Source organism: Panthera tigris, chromosome E1 (genome assembly GCF_018350195.1).
Source record: "Panthera tigris isolate Pti1 chromosome E1, P.tigris_Pti1_mat1.1, whole genome shotgun sequence".
Taxonomy (NCBI): Eukaryota; Metazoa; Chordata; class Mammalia; order Carnivora; family Felidae; genus Panthera; species Panthera tigris.
Window position 1 is genome coordinate 39,979,912 of NC_056673.1, and position 13,984 is coordinate 39,993,895.

The following is a 13,984-nucleotide window of genomic DNA, read 5'->3' on the forward strand; positions in this document are numbered from 1 at the left end:
TCTAAGTTAACCCTTCCTTCCAGTACATTCAGGAGATTCCTACACCCCACTTGGAATTACAGCCCCGTGGGGATCACCCACACCCTGACTCCCTCTCTTTCCCAGAGAGGAGGGGACTGTTGCTGCTGGCCTTCTGAGACAAAGCTGCCGGCCCGCTGGAGCCATACAAATCCCAGGGCTCGGGCTGGGGCGGGGTGTGTGTGCGAGGGGATGGGGAGGGCCGAGAGCAGGCTCCTGAGAACAGCTGCTGGCTGCTGGGAAGCTTCTGCAGCTGGGCGATATGGGGCTTCTTGGGAGCCCCAGGCTCAAGCCTGACCCCACCTGGGGCAGACCCCCTGGGGGCCTCTTACCACCCACCCCCTCCAGGACAGCCCCCACCCTCCACCCGCAAATCATGCATTCATTCAACACAGATTTCCTGAAATCCATGATGGGGAATCTGAGCCTGAAGGAAGCAAATAACTTGCCCATGAGACATGTAGCACCTGCCACCCAGAGACAGAAACGAGGTGGAATCCCTCCCTCCGTGTGAGCATCTGGAAGGAGGGTGTCAGGCTGAATCCCGGAGCCTCAGACATGGACGAATGGCTGAACTGCCAGGCTCTCCGGAAGTTCTCATGGCCGGAGTGAAGAGCTTGGATCATAGGGGAAGGAGCCCTCGTCTCCACACACAGCCCCCAGCCCCGCTCTTCACCCCTCTTCATCCCGCTCAACAATTCCACCTATTCTTCATCGCTTGGGAAGGCCGGGCCCCCTGCCAGACACTGCCTGCGCCTCACCCCAGTTCCTGTCCGCAAGGACCTCACCCCTCCTCAGAAATGTCTCCATGGTTCCTTAGGTCAGAGCGGTCACTCAGTCACAGGACCGAGGCCCTAAGCCCTTCTGAGATGCTGTTAGGGAGATGGGCCAGTCACTTCCCATCAACGTGCCTCAGTTTCCCCCGTGAAATCTCAGTCCTCCTTTCTACATATCATCACCTGGGTCCCCTGTGGCTAAAGGAAGGCCTCTGAAACCAGTCCCCAACAAACTGCCTTCCAGCCACCAACTTATAGCCAGGAGCAGGGGACAGGAAACCGCCTACACACACCCCTAACCCACCAGCAAGAGCCCTGAGCCACTCAGGAAGGCCAGCCTGAGGCTGTTTAAACTAGTGAATCAGACCTGTAAGTGGGTCTGGGGTGCCCAAAGGTGAAAAGAAGACGGGTGTGACCCAAGGCAGGCCATGAAAGCAGGGTGTGGCAGGGCCTTCACAAAGGTTGTAGCCGCCAGGGCTGGGCTGAGGTGAGTCACTCTTTATTTGACCCAGAGAAGGTGGCCTGCTCTTCATGGGCCAGATGGTTGCTAGGAACACCAAGCCCGAGCTGGAATCTCTGTTCTTCTGGCTTGATAGGAGGCTTTGGGAAGGGGCTTTGTGTTAGGAAACAAAAGAAGAGGACCAAAGCCCCCCACCCCCAAATATTAAGGGGTTGTGAGCTCCCAAAACTCCAGAGGAGCTTAGAGTGCCCCGTGCGAGCCCCAGGGCCATAATCATAACAACTGACTGAGGGGAGTACAGCCTACATCTTTTCAGGTCTGATTGGATCCTCACAGCAGCCCAGCCCATTTTACAGAGGAGAAAACAGAGGCTCCAAGAGGGACAATGACTTGGCAGATCCATAGCCGGATGTGTCAGAGCCTGGCTTCCAGCCTCTCACCCCTCAGCCCGGCGGCCGGGGCCCTGGGGTGGGACAGGGGCTCCACTCTCCCTTCCAACGAAGCCGCAGCTCCAGAACAACTCCTTTGGGTCCCATTTCCAAAATCTTATACCAACCCCAAAGGCAGTAGACCCCAGGCTGAAATGCAAGGGGGGGGGGGGGTCAGGAAGAATCCCCTTCCCCTGCTCCCCAGCCAGAACAGTGCCCAACACCTTCCACCCTGAGCTGCGTGGCTTTGGACCAGTTCTCTGGTACATTAAGAACTCAGGAGCTAACAACCTGTACGGGCTGCTGTCCCCAGAGATGTAACTGAGGGGTCAAGCTGCTGTTCCCATTCAGTAACGGACTGCCCACGGCCCTGAGTCTCTGATCGGCCCCTGGCTGCTGGAGGGCAAAACCTGACCAAGGAGCTCCCTTCCCAAGCCCTGGTCCCCACGCCAAGGTTCCCTCGCCTCCAGGGGAGGGGCACACAGTGTCAGGAGTGGGAAGGGAATGTTAAAGCATGAAAGAATCCCAGACCGGATCCTGCCCAACCTCCCCCACCTCATGTCTACAAAGCCCCAGCACCATGACATCCCTTTGGGAAAAGGGGATCCACTGACAAACATCAGAAATACTGCTTGTCCCCACTCCCTCTTAGAGAGTGACAATGCGTGGTACCAAAGGCTCTGATGACCTTAGTCCGTCATTTGTAAAATACAGATAATAATAGTAACCTCCTTTATGGGGTTGTTTTCAGGGTTAAATGAGATGGTCCTTGTAAGGGTGTCTGACAAATAGTAAGCACTCAAAAAAAGTTATTATATAATTTAATTATGAAATAGTAATATCACAATAATCAACAATCGTTATATAATAAATAGTGTATGTGTTGTTAATTATCATTTACTTGTAACAATATATTGATATGATTATATAATGATACTTATAATGATATATATTATTATGTATTATAAGTATTATTATTTAACTTTGTCCAACCAGAATTTACCAAATATCCTGGACCATGGAATCTTTTCTCAGGTGACACCTATGAATTAACAATCCATATGTCACAAGAAAAGCTGACCCGGCCTGAGGATCAGCTGAGGCTCAAAGAGGTTAAAAACTTGACCAAGGTCCTACAGGTAAGTAGTGGACCTCGGGGGGCATCTGGGTGGTTCAGTCAGTTAAGCGTCTGACTTCGGCTCAGGTCATGATCTCACGGTTTGGGGTTCGAGCGCAGCGTCGGGCTCTGTGCTGAGAGCTCAGAGCCTGGAGCCTGCTTCCGATTCTGTGTCTCCCTCTCTGTCCCTCCCCCGCTCATGCTCTGTCACTCTCTCTCTCAAAAATAAATAAACATTTTAAAAAAAGATGGCTATTTCTCCGTATGCATATGAATACACATGTAAGCACACAGGTGCGGGAGGACGTGCTCCAGACCGAAGACAAGGATTTCCTTGGAGAGAAGCTGAGTGAAGGCAACCCATACTTATCTCTGCTGTTGTAATTTTTTTTTAATTTTTAATGTTTATTTATTTTTGAGAGACAGAACACGAGCGGGGGAGGGTCAGAGAAGGAGACACAGAATCCGAAGCAGGCTCCAGGCTCTGAGCTGTCAGCACAGAACCCGACGCAGGGCTCGAACCCATAAGGTGTGAGGTCATGACCTGAGTTGAAGTCGGACGCCCAACCGACTGAGCCACCCAGGCGCCCCATCTGCTGTTCTAATTTTTACAAGGATGCATTTACGTGTTAACTTGTTTCATGTTACGCATTAATAGGCAATAATTTTTTTTTAAGTTTATTTATTTTGAGAGAGAGAGAGAGAGAGAAAGAGAGAGGACAAGTTGGGGAGGCGCAGAGGGAGAGAGAGAATCTGAAGCAGGCTCCACACTGCCAGCACAGAGCCTGATGCGGGGGCTCAAACTCACGAACGATGAGATCATGACCTGAGCCGAAATCAAGAGTTGGACGCTTACCGACTGAGCCACCCAGGCGCCCCAGCAGGCAATAATTTCTTAAGAAACGCTACATGATGGACATTTAGAACTGATTTTATTTAATAGAGTAAATGCCTCTTCCCCTCCATCCACACACCACTGACGTCTTTGTCTCACTCATACACTAGAGAGGAAGTTTCGGAAAGGGGAGCAGCAGATGTGGGGAAAAGACAGCCCCCCCAAAAAGCTTTCTAAGTCCTGTCCCCACCCCCGGGGTCCCTTGCACGGATTTTCCCTCTTTATGAAGCCAGAGGGTAGAAGGGAAGATGTGGCAGAAACTTTTCAAGAGGGACTTGGAGAGAGTCTGGGTGCAGGAGGGCTCCTTCGGGCCTGATGAGGTGAAACAGGGATGGGGGAGACCCCTGCTCTAGCTCCCCAAGGACCAGAAGCTTTAGAAGCACCCAGACAAGGCCTGCCAGCATGGACACGGATGTTGACCCCAGGTAGTGCACGTGGACCGGCGGGGCCAGAGCTGGGGAGAAGCAGAGTGTACCCCACATGAGCCTACGGTCAGCAGCCACCTTGTCAGCACATGGGGGCGTCCCTCTGAGGACCTTCTGAAATAACTGGGAGGATTTCTAGAGGTGTGGGAGCGAGTAACCACTATGTGGGCCATCTTTCTAGAACTGTTGAGCCAGTAGGCATTTAGGCCTCAAACAGATCAGTATAATCAAGTGTGTCGGTGCTGGGAATCGTGTCTGCACAGGAGCAAGTGGGGGCAAAGGGAGAGCATTCATTTCCTCCTGGGAGCATCGAGACAGCTTTCCTAAGGGGGCATGACCCTTGAGCAAGAGGCTAAAAGACTAGTAGGTGTTTATCAGGCAGGGGGCAAGGGAACAGGGGCCTGGAAGAATGGAATCACTTTGGCCAGCTTGGAGAACCACTGGCAATTCAGTCCGGCTGGACTATGTGAGGGAGGACAGGGGTCAGGGCAGGGGTGGGAGGAAGGGGCTGTCAGCTCAGCCAATGAGATGGACTTGATCCTGAAGACAATAGGAGATTATTTTAATCAGCGATGTGATGTAGTCAAATGTATGCTTTAGAAATTGCTGCGGGTTCCAGGTGGGGGGGAGGGGGGCGTGGTCTGGGGTGGGGAGACCAGTTTCGGGTCTGCTGAGATCATTACAGGTAAAGAGAGCCTGAATGTAGTCCTGGGAGCCTAGGAGTGAGCCTGGGTCGTGAAGGACGAAGACAAAAAATACTGGCCATGCTCTGAAGAGCTTGCTCAGGCCAGGTGGGTGGTGGCAGAGGGACCCAAGGCCAGCAGCCCAGGTCTGGCTGCCTCTGTGACTGCTCATCTCGTCACTTTCCACAAGTGGGAACCCATAAAAGGTGGGGCAGGGCAGGCCGGTCTGGATGGCCCCTGGTGTTCCTCTTCAAGTCCCCAGGGGAGGAAAAACCAGCCTGACAGGAACCAGGGCCAATGGGGGGGGAGGGGGGAGGTGCCCCTTGTCCCTGCAGTGGGGGAAGGGAGAGGGCCAGCTTCCCCCCAGGTGCCACATTCCACACTCTGGGAACACCGGGTGCCTCTCCGTCCCACCCCACCCCTCCCGAGGGGCTCGGTGTACGTGACCAGGCTCAGGGTCCTGTGCACACAAGGAGGGGCCAGGCCGGCTCCTCGGCCAGGAGGCCTCTCTGCCTTTGCCCTGGCCCTAGACTATTCGGGCCCCACTTGCAGCCCAGTGCGGAGCCTCAGCCCATCCCCCCCCCCCGGGCCAGGATGCCTGGAGGGCCAGACACGGGACAGACAGACAGAAAGAAGACTGGTGCCTGCCCTGATTCCACCTGGATGGGCCTCGATCCTCAGCTCCCTTTCCAGTCAGCTGATTTCCTTCCCACCAGGGAAGCAGCGACAAAGACCCTGGAACTTGGGGCCCTTTCCATGTCAAAACTCATCTGATCCTGTGAATCCCTAGGAGAATTCTGCCCAGCCCTTGCCAACCTCACCCCTACCACGCCCCTGCCCCCCACAAGGCTCCTGTTCAGCAGCTGAAATGCCTTCCTCAAAATCAGGTGTGGCTCCAGGACACTGGCTACCTCAGCAGTTTTCATGAACACCTACTGTGTGCCAGAGGCTGACACGTGGCCATGAGGGGCAACATCCCTGACTCCAGGAGGGACCAGGAACTTCCGCAGACTTGAAGAATCCTCCCTCCCCACCAGCCTCCTCCCTTTCCCTAGACGCCAGGAACTGCAGTTCCTCTTTCAAGCCAAGCCCTCAGCTTGGGCATCACCTCCTCTGGGACGTCCTCCCTGATGCACTCAGACTGGGCCAGTTTTTCCCACTACTGCCCCCCACCCCTGACAACCCGCTGGACTCACCACCTTAGATGCACAGCTCTGTCTCCCCAGACTTCCAAGCTTCACCACTGCATCTGGTTCCAGGGTCAACTCCAGCCCCAGTGAACGTTTAATGGGTATTTGCTGGGAAAGAGGAGAAGGAGAAGCCCTTTTTTTTTCATTCAACCAGTAATTATGAACCACCCTCTATGTGCTAGGTACTTTTCGGACTCTGGGCTTCAGGAACAAAATGTTCAAAAAACCCCTGCCCTGCTGAGCTTTCAATCTGGGTGGGGCAGGCACAAGGTTAACTCCAGCAATGAGGGGTGCATGGGGAAGAGCTAATCAGGGAAGGGGTGAGGGGCCACCAGCGGAGAGAGGCCAGGAACAGAGGAGGTGGCACAGAGACAGAGAGATCTGAATGAAGGCAAAGGAGCCTGCAGACCCCTGGGGGAGCCAGGCGGAGGGCAAGGCAGAGGGAATTCTGCTCCCTGAGGAAGAATGAGCCAGGTGTATTCCGGGATCACCCAGCACCCCCTGGCTGGGAGGGGTGCCCCGGAGGAGGGGTGTGCAGGAGAAGAGGCCCAGAGGAGGCCAGGCGAGAGCAGGAGCAGGAGGGGATCCAGTTCTGTTCTCAGGGGCTGGGCTTTCTTTTTTTTTTTTTTTTTTTTTTTTTTGCTGGGAGCTTTGATCAGAGCAGCACCAGGAGCCCTGGGGCTAGTCCCTGCAGATGGATGGGGAGGGTGGGGAAGGGTGGAAGCTGGAAATCCGATGAGCCTCTTATGAAGTCCAGGCAGAGATGCTGAGAGCTTATTCTGGGGCCATGTGGGCCGGCATGTGGGAAGTGGCCTGGGGACATTCTGAAAGCAAAGCCAACCGGGCCAGCTTTGGGGTCCCGCCCAGTGGGGTCCCCTGAAGCAGCGGGAAGAAGAGGCATCCAGGGGACTCTTAGCTTCAGGCCTGAGCTGGCACTTGCACTGCAGTCGGAGGACTGGTCTGAGGCCATGGCTTATCCCATCCCCCTCCAGACAGACAGTGGTCACCCCAGGGTTGTCTCCAGAACTGGATAATCTGGAAGAATTAGGTTCTTTTTTTGTTTGTTTGTTTGTTTGTTTTTGAGAGGGAGAAAGAGAGCGCACGCACAAGCGGGGGAGGGGGAGAGAGAGGGAGACACAGAATCTGAAGCAGGCTCCAGGCTCCCAGCAGTCAGCACAGAGCCCAACGCGGGGCTCGAGCCCACGAACCATGAGATCATGACCCAAGCCCAAGTCGGACACCCAACCGACTGAGCCACCCAGGCGCCCCTGGCAGAATTAGGTTCTAATTGAGTTCTACTCACCAAGTACTCACTGTGCCCCTGTCTGGCTGCACAGACACCCACCACGGGAGGGGGAAGGACAGAGGCTGTGCCCATGCAGGCCCTTCCCTCACAGGCCCACAGATGGGGTTGGGAGTTGGGGGGGGGGGGTGACCTCTGACCTGTGGTTCTCTAAGTTTTCAACAAAGCAACAATGAACATGTATCACCTCTATTATTGGAGGTGAGGGACATTTTTATATTTTCAATTCCAACTTGCCCCCAAGCTCTGCTGCCTTCAAGTTGGCAAGTCCGGCCCAGCAGACTTGGGGTAGGGAAGGTTGGGTTAGCTGAGTTTCTGAAAAAGCTGCCTCCTCCCCAGAGAGGAAGACAGGCAGAAAGAAGAAGGACATTCTTGAAAGCAGCTGGAATTGAGAGCTTCTCTAGAGACAGAATGCTGAGCCCTGGCCTCTCCCAGACCCTTCTGGCTCCTCCTGGATCCAGCCGGCTGCAGGGTAAACATTCATTACACAGACACAGCAAAGAACCCATAACAAGGTGGGCTGACGGAAGCTAGGGATCACAGGAGTGACTGGGGCTGGGATCTGATTCGGGAGATGCCCTCCCTATTCCCAGAGAAAGAGCAGGTGAGGCCCACTCTCTACTAGAGGCCTGGTATCTAAGGGGCATTTTGATCACTGGGCAGTTTCTGGGGAGGGAATATACATGCCGCCCAAGATACACACACACACACACACACACACACATTAACAGAGGACAAAGTCGTATTGGTTCTCTTGGGCACTGCTATTCCAGGCAGGACCTATCAGATGCCAGCCCCAGCCCTTGCCAAGCTGCCCAAGCACCAGCCTGAGGCCTTCTGGCTGGGCCACTGCCAAAGCGACCCGGGAAGCAGCTCTGGAGCCATGGCCAGGAAGCCCTCCAGTCCCTGCCTGAGACCCAGCCCCCCTCCAGTGGAATGTGCTGGAGTTGGGGAGGGGGGTCCTTCCTCTGCAGGCCTCATGTGGGATTAGGGCAGGGGCCTGTGGAGACCAGAACATCCATCAAAGACAGCAGTCCTAGCTCAGTAAACACAAGGCAGAGCCCCTGCACACAGAAACCAAACAAACGCCTTGGGACAGAGAGATCTGTATCTGGAGTTTCTGAAGGAAGGGTTGAGCTCAGGGAGGGGGAGGAGAAGCTTCAGGAACCCAAAACTTGCCAGTTTTGCCAGGCCTGTTTTACCTTGTCCTTATCCTCATCCTGACCACTGAGAAAGCATCTACTGTGAGCCCAGAAAGACGCATCAGACGAACGCCTGCACTTTTAAGACCGGAGTGTAGAAACCCCCTCGCCCAGAAGTTTTCCTGCCTGGCCCGCAGAGCCCTGGGCATACCCGCCGCTGAGCGCCCACACTCACGCGTTCATGCACATGCACACGTGCCCCCCCCCACGCACGCTCACACACTCCACACACGCGCGCCCACACCCTTGCACGTTCACACATACACACGTGCACACCCTCACACAGGCACACATGCACACACACCCTTCACACACACACACACTCGCCTGCTCTCCACACCCCTGGTCATGTGTTCACGTGCTCGCACATACACTCGCACCCTTACTCATACACTCACAGGCTCCTACACACGTGTGTGCACACTCACGCACACTCCTTCACCCAGAGCAGCTAGCTCCACCCTCACTGGTTTTCCACACAGCTTCCTGTAGGATTTTGCTCAAACAGAAGGTCTCCCTCTTTTATTTTCATTTTTTTATGTTTATTTATTTTTGAGAGAGAGAGGAGAGGGAAGATCCCAAGCAGCCGCGCTGACAGGGGGGGCCTCAATCTCAGGACCATGAGACCATGACCTGTGCAGAAATCAAGAGTCTGACAACAAACTGAGCCTCCCAGGGGCCCCAGGTCTCCCTCTTTTAAAGCTCAATAGCCGGTGCTTTAGCAAAACTGAGATGGGAGCGGGGACTCTACCTGCCTGAGCCACACAGCTGGTTTCCAGGCAGGCAGGTGTCCTGGATCCAGGCTGTCTGCCCCGAGGGGAAGATCTGAGCTTGCAGAGGAGAGGGAGGTAAACACCACAGGTTCCTGACAAGAGCAGGTGGCAGGCCAGGGTCAGAGGAGGGACGCAGATCGCAGATCGCAGATCACAGATTGAGGGAGGGCTGCTGGAGCTCAGGGAAGGACAGCACCCAGAGTGAGGCAGGGGGGTGAGCAGAGAGGGCCTCCTGGAGGAGGAGGTCTCTGAGAGCCCAGGGTGAGCTGCCATAAGCAGTGAAGGGAGTGGAGGACACAGAGGTGGCAGATGGGAAGAAAGTTCCAAGAAGAAAGATCCCGGGGGGAAAAAAAAAGCCCAAATCTACTGAGTCCTTACTACAGGCCTAACTGGAAGGCCTAGAATGCACTAACGCATGTAAATCATCAAGGCTCCACATTTGTGGCAAATAGCAACATCCCCCTTTCACTGACTAGGAAACTGAGGGCAACTTGCTTAAGCTTAAAGGTTGGAAAGTGGCAGAGCTGGATTTTAACCCAGGAGGTCTGGCCCTGTGGCATTCGGTCTAACCTCTGTGCCAAAGAGGCTGTGGGGGCTGCAGAGCTGGCCAGACTCAGACAAGGAAGGGCCTTGCAGACCAGGTCACTGGATTTTTTTTTTCCTGCAGTAGCAACAATGGCTTTTGAGTCAAGAGGTGACACATGCAAAGTGTGAGATGAGTCAGACTTCCCCAAGGCTGGGAACACAAGGGCTGCCATCCCAGCTGTGTGTCCCAACACCTCCTCTATTCCTTCCCTCTGCCGCCCCCCCAATCCCAGGCCCCCCTAATCCAGGGCGCCTCCCTCAGAGCTGGTCGCGTTGCCTCTCCCAGTTCCAGGCTCATCCATCTCCAGACAGCTTCAATCGAGTCACTCTGCCCACAAACCTGCAGTGACAGCCTATTCACGGCAGTGACTCTCAGCCCGTGGTCCTTAGACACCCCCCGCAGGGAAAGCATCAGCTGAGAGATTTGTTTAAAATGCTGATGCCTAGATCCCACCCCAGGGTTACTGAATCAAATCTCTGTGGGTGAGCCTACACTTTTAATAAATCTGCATTTCCGGGGTGCCCCTCAGGTGCTTCAGGGGCTCACTACAGCTTGAGAACCACTAGTGCGAGAATGAGATGCATAGAACCCCCATGTTAAAACCATGCAAGAGGTGTGGGATGACACAAATATAAATCAGCCTGAGAGCCTAGCCATAGTCAGTTTACCCGCCAGCAGGGGAAGGCTATGCACAGCCAAAACTTCAGGGGTGGGGTACAGAAGAGACCCAATTCCAGGCCCAGCTTTGCTACTTTCTATCTGGGTGACCTTGGGCTCAGGTGATCAAAGCCTCACCTTGCCCAGCTGCCAAATTGTCAAGAGCCATAAAGGTCTGAGATTTATTCTTTTGGCAAGCTAACAAGTTAGCTCGCCACAGTTTTATGGACGCTGGCAGAACAGACATTGCTGGATCAGAGACAAAGGACCTGATTATTCAAGGCACAGCAAGCAAGCTGGAGATGTGTGTTTGTGTTGATTCCTCTTGCCCTATCAAGTACCACGGGCTGATGCAAAGCTTGACCCAGCTGGTGCTCCATGTGCGTTGGGCTTGGAATCATAGCTGAGAAAGCCCAAGTGCTGGGAAACCAAATCTTTTATAATAAGCAGCAAGCAAAGCTGTGTGATCTTTGCTCCAGAGGGAAGTATCATCATTATTATGCAGAACAAGAAAAAATAGCCTGCCTCTGCTCAAGTGGGAGATGCTATCTCTTCCCTCCAAGGCAGCCAGCTAGTAAAGCATCCTTGAAAAGATAGACCATAACCAGTCCAACTCAGAGCCTCTGGTTGCAAGACGTGCAGAATCAATGCAATAAATCCAAGGACAATGGTCTCCTAACATGAATGGGAATTCATCTTGCATGGAACTTACATGCTTTAAACCAGACCATGCAAGTGCAAGGCACCAGGCATATGGAGATAATTATAGAGGAGATAAGGCAAATAGACAAGTAACCAGAGTCAAAGGTGGAAAGTGATAAGCAGGAAATTTTCACCAAAGGCCTTGTGGGAACAGCCATAGGGAAGATATGTGCAGGGAAGATATATCCTGGGCCAAGGGCCAATATCCTTAAGATATATGAAGAGTTCCTACAAATAACTAAGTGACCAATAACCCAGGAGGAAAAAAAAAGAGCAAATAATATGAGCCAACAGTTCCCAGAAAAGAATATACAAATTGCATTTAGACATAGGAAAATGTTCTGCCTCACACACAGTAAGAGAAATGCAAAGTTAGACTATCATGAATCTCATTTTTTACATGTGTCAGACTGGCAAAGATTGAAAAGGGCTGATCTCTTACCCTTTGTTGAGAATATGGGGAATCAGACACCCACACATTGCTGCTGGTGGTAAAATCAGCGTAAACAGTATGAACAGTGATTGCCAACACCTATCACAATGTTAAATCTAATTCTTTGACCGACCAACCTCTCTGACAGGTGTTTATCTTGCTGGGGTACTTTTGCACACATGCAAAATGATGTCGTGGATATTCATTGCAGTGACATTTGTAATAGCGAAAGAGTGGAAACACCTAAATATCCATTATGTGATACTTCTATACAATAGGATTACTGTGTAACTATCACAAAAGATGAAAAATTAAGAGGCACAGTAATGTGTATCATTTGTTACCCTTCATGAGTGTGCTCCAGGAGAGAACACAAACACATATAGGTTTGTAAATGCTGAGATATCTTTTTTTTTTAAGTTTATTTATTTATTTTGAGGGGAGGGAGGCGGGGAACGTCAGAGAGAGAAATCCCAAGCAGGCTCCTTGCGGTCAGTGCAGAGCCCAAGGTGGGGCTTGATTGCACAAACCATGAGATCATGACCTGAGCCGAGATCAAGTGTCGGTGCTTAACCGACTGAGCCATGCAGATATCCCACAAGGATATCTTTAGAAAAGCACACCAGAATGTTACAGCACAGGATGCTGCTTGGAGCAGGAGCTGGGACACTGTATTCAAAGGAGGCAGGAAGACTACCATTTCTTTGTACAGTAAAACCTTGGTTTGCGAGCATAATTTGTTCTGGAAACATGCTTGTGAGCCAAGGCACTTGTATATCAAAGCAAATTTCCCCATAAGAAATGATGGAAACTCAGATGATTCGTTCTACAACCCAAAAATAGTCATATAAAAATAATTACAATTCTGTAATATAATACAAAATAATAAAGAAAATACAAAATATAAACAAATTCACCTGCACTTACCTTTGAAAACCTTTGTGGCTGGTGTGAGGGAGACAAGAGACCGGAGGGTTATTGTGGAGGACGACTTTCACTATCACTAACGGAATCACTGCTATCTATTGGCTCAGTGGAACCTTTTTCTTTTTGTGCACCTTTAACAAGAAACCCATCCAATGACATCTTTTGCCTCCTTTTGAGGATTTCGTGGAAATGTGACATTGCATTGTCGTTAAACAGACTCATCGCCCGCACTGCTACAGCCTTATTTGGGTGGTGCTTTTCTACAAATTTTGCACCATTTCCCACCTTTTACTCATCTCCCTAATCTCATTGGAAGTGAGGGATTCCTCTGCCTTTTTCTCCGCCTCCTCTGCAGACAAGATGCAGACGTAGACTTCTTGTAAAATCTTGCAATTTTGGCCACTTGCATACCTCGTTCGTACTTCTCGATGATTTCCTTCTTAACCTCCACCATAATCATCTCCTTCTTCTTACCACCTTCCCTTTCAACCTTTTTCTGCATGGGGGCCATTGTATACACTCACACAGCTGTTGACTACAGTACAGTATTAATAAACTCTTCTCATATACCGTATTTCATGTTACTGGCAATCAGGCAGCAGAGGAAAGGGTCTATATCTGCAGGCAGCCTGACCTAGAATGAAGCAAAGCATTCCTAAACTGACTCTCAGATGGAAAAGCAAAGGATTGCCCACAGGTGCTTGGAAGTGACAAAAAATACTCTAGTGCCAACCTGGACACCTTCCAACGTTCTGAAAACTCACTGATTTCCGCCAGATCCCGCGGCCTGAGACTGAGCATCTGAGCACGGGAGACGATCACCCATAATCCCACAGTGGGAGAGAGACAGAGACAGAGAGAGAAGAGCCATTGGCTCAGTTGTGATCATGTGACATTTGGTGTCATGTGCTACTCGTATTGCAAGACATTGCTCGTTTATCAAGTTCAAATTTATTAGAAATGTTTGCTCGTCTTGCGGAACACGTTAATCCTGTCTTGCGGAACAAGTTAATCCCAGTCCAAGGTTTTATTCTATCCCCTGTGTACTTTGACAGTTTCCTAGTCTAGGTGCGTATTCCCTCTCCCCCAAACTATACATAAAATACATTTGTAAAACCAACCAACCAACCAACCAACTTGAATGTTCAGATCTGCCAAGAAATTTGGATGGGCTGGAGCCCATCCCGGCCTAGCATGGCCTCAAGCCTGCAGTTCCTTCTGTATCTCAGCGGCTGCAGGTGGCCTCCCTGAACAGTGCCCCCGCTCTGCCCAGAACCACGCCCAGGAAGCAACATTCATTCTTTCATTCACTCATCTGGCCAGGCACATGCCCTGAGCTGGACCTCTGCTGGTGCGGGACACAGAGATGACAGACACAGGCCCAGCCCCCGGCTAGACTAAGTGGCATA